Source organism: Prosopis cineraria, unplaced genomic scaffold (genome assembly GCF_029017545.1).
Source record: "Prosopis cineraria cultivar Desert tree isolate PC_DT_omini unplaced genomic scaffold, ASM2901754v1 PC12, whole genome shotgun sequence".
In the NCBI taxonomy this organism is placed as follows: domain Eukaryota; kingdom Viridiplantae; phylum Streptophyta; class Magnoliopsida; order Fabales; family Fabaceae; genus Prosopis; species Prosopis cineraria.
In genome coordinates this window covers 41,021,433-41,024,461 of record NW_026555343.1, presented here as the reverse complement: position 1 = coordinate 41,024,461, position 3,029 = coordinate 41,021,433, and the positions used below count along the sequence as shown (strand labels likewise).

Genomic DNA, 3,029 nt, shown 5'->3' with positions numbered 1-3,029 from the left:
CTTGGGGGCCGTACTGTGGTTCGTTCTTTCACCGTCAATGTCATCAAACGCCATGCCCCACATCATCCTCAAAACTAAAGTAAAAGAGTTCACATACAAGGCTTTGCAGGCTATGGTCAAAAAGAAAAATTAAATAATACAAAGTTAAAAAAAAAAAAAGTAAACTTATTTCAGGATATAAATAAGGGCCATCTTTCCTGCTAAAAAACCATCACCCACGGTAGAGATTTGAGAAGATGGCCGGGATACCATTCTCTCTCTTGTGCGTGGCATTCATCCTTCTGAGATCTGTCAGCTCCAACAATGGCAGATCTATTACACCCCATAAGGAGGCTCTGTTTGTGTTCGGAGATTCTCTGTTTGATCCCGGCAATAACCAATACCTCGACGCTACCCACAGAGATTCAGCATCTCACTGGCCTTATGGTCAGACCTATTTCAAGCATCCCACCGGCAGAATCTGCGACGGTCGCGTCGTCCCCGATTTCATAGGTTTCACTTACTTCCCTTCCTACTTTCCTTCCTTATTTTCTTCCTCAGTAATAAAAATGCATAGCTCATTTCGCCATTGCCATCGCATACTGACATTGACACACACACACACGAACACTTGTGCTGCAACAGCTCTGTCTGCAAAGTTGCCAATATTTGTTGCATATCTAAAACCAGGAGCTCATGACCTCACCAATGGAGCCAATTTTGCATCTGGTGGATCAGCCGTTCTTACTCATGCCGTTAATGGCATAGTAAGTCTTGCTCTTCCTTCTTCATTTCATTTCATTTCTTTTTTTTTTTTTTTTTGATATAGCTATGCTTTAGATTTGAGTATTATTGAGGATAGCTCTCTCAAGATCATGCTTGAGTGATCACGGTCCATTCCACTAGGACCCACGGCCTACGCCTCTTGGTTTCTTCATTTCATCATCCTACTCTGGTTTTCTTCATTTTTGGAGAGTGTGTAGAGAGAGAACGGAGAATGGATGAGCTGACATCCACTTAAGATTTGCCATTCTGAAAATTATTAAGCAACTGATTAAGAACGAATTACTTTGTTGTTTGAAGAACAGCTTTACAAAGATTGGATAGCAGTAATTGTGAGAAACTAGTTTGAAATAATTATACTCAACATATATAGTACACATTAAGTTATAAATTTAATTAGTGGTGGGGCATGGTAATGCCAAATTTTTTATAGTGATATTCATTATAAGAAGAATCAATCCCACCACATTTACATACACATTTTCAACACATGCAATATATATGTAATATGGAGTTAATGAGAATTTACGATCTTGAGCAGATCTCTTTCCCAAAACAAGTGAGCTACTTGAAGGATGTAGCAAACTCACTGAAACAAAAATACGGTGAAAAAGAAGCCAATAGGATTCTGGAGAGCTCTGTGTACTTGTTCAGTATAGGAGGCAACGATTACTTCAGTCTCTCCCGAACCCTTAAAGTCTCAGAGCAAGCGCAACATGTCAAGAACGTCATTGGCAACTTGACCAATTCTCTCAAGGTCATGCCCTACGTCCTTCATCAACCTAGGTTTCATGTTATATTCTTTACAACAACACCAGATTATAAATTTCTAAATGCTTTTAATTTGTTTCTGCAGGAGGTATACAGGCTAGGAGGCAGAAAAATCGCGTTTCAAAACGTGGGACCATTGGGATGTACACCTTCTAACAGAGCAACCACCACTAATCCTAGCGGTCGCTGCGTTGAATTCTTACTGGCAATGGCTAGACGACACAACAGGGCTCTGTCTGTAGCACTTCACAAGTTACAGAGCGCGTTACCTGGGTTCAAGTATTCCATATTTGATTACTACAATGCTGTTTTAGACATGACCAAACAATCCTTCCAAATATGGTACGAGACCCTATCAAATCCTAATAAGCTATATCTATGTGCAAGTTATAGTGTTTTGTTGGGTTGTCCAACTATGAATAGATGTTAGAAGTTATACATCATATAAAATTAAACTTAATAGTTAATATATAACAAAGGATGAGCACTTTCGCAAAATTTGTGTTTATTTCCTCCGTCATGAAAATGAAGTTTTCTCCTGCCTCATACTTGAAGAATGGGTTAGAGTTCTGTAAGAAAAGTTAATAACTAATATATAATAAAGAAAAAGAATTCATAAACTTAATTTTTAAAATTTTGAGTTAACATGCGGAGTCCTCTCGTCTCTCTTGCCCAACTCTCCTCTTTCTCTGTTCTTAGCAGGTTGTACTGAGGGTTATATATTATGTTGTAGGGCTTAAGGAAGGGAAATCAGCATGCTGTGGGAATGGAGCGTACAGAGGAAGTGGGTGTGGAGGAGGGTTCAGTGGGAACGAGACGTTCCAGGTATGCAGTAATCCAAGTGAGTATGTGTGGTTTGATGGAGGCCATACCACTGACAGTGCCAACAAGAAATTAGCAGAGCTCATATGGCATGGATCTCCACATGTCACGGGACCTTATACTGTGAAGCAGCTTTTTGAATCTCTCTAACATATATAGCTTAGATTTGTTTTTTCTTTTATGATATTGCTTAGTCAGTTATGTGATTTTTATGATAAAGCTTCTAGGCTTTTTGTGATTAGTTTCGAGTTTATGAGTGCTGTATGTTACATATGTCATGGTGATTCAGTTTCGTTTCCCCCTCTGTTTTCATATTTCATAATAATTAGGGACATGGTGTCTGTCTGAGTTTTCTATATTGTTGGTAAATTTTTTGCGCTTTCTATAAACACTGTAATAATATGAAAGGGGCTTTGCATTAAACTGCAAACAAGAGTTAACCCCTTGCATTAGGCAAGCGAAAGAATGAGATATTTTAAAAAGTTTAATTTTTGAAAAAATCTTAAGGTTAAAAATTTTAATTGATTGTTTTGCACCTTATTTCTATTTTTTTATTCAATCAATTAAAAAATTTTAACCCCACCTTTTCATCTTTAAATCAAATTTGTCAAAATCTCCCTTATCCTCACCTCCACTCCCATTCATCCCCCTCCAACCAAACATGAATAAAAATT

At 37.9% G+C, this 3,029-nt stretch overlaps 1 pseudogene; it reads left to right on the top strand.

Moving 5' to 3' along the window:
* Positions 1–226: 226 nt before the first annotated feature.
* Positions 227–2,744, top strand: LOC129287939 (GDSL esterase/lipase 1-like; annotated as a pseudogene).
* The last annotated feature ends 285 nt before the right edge of the window (positions 2,745–3,029 follow it).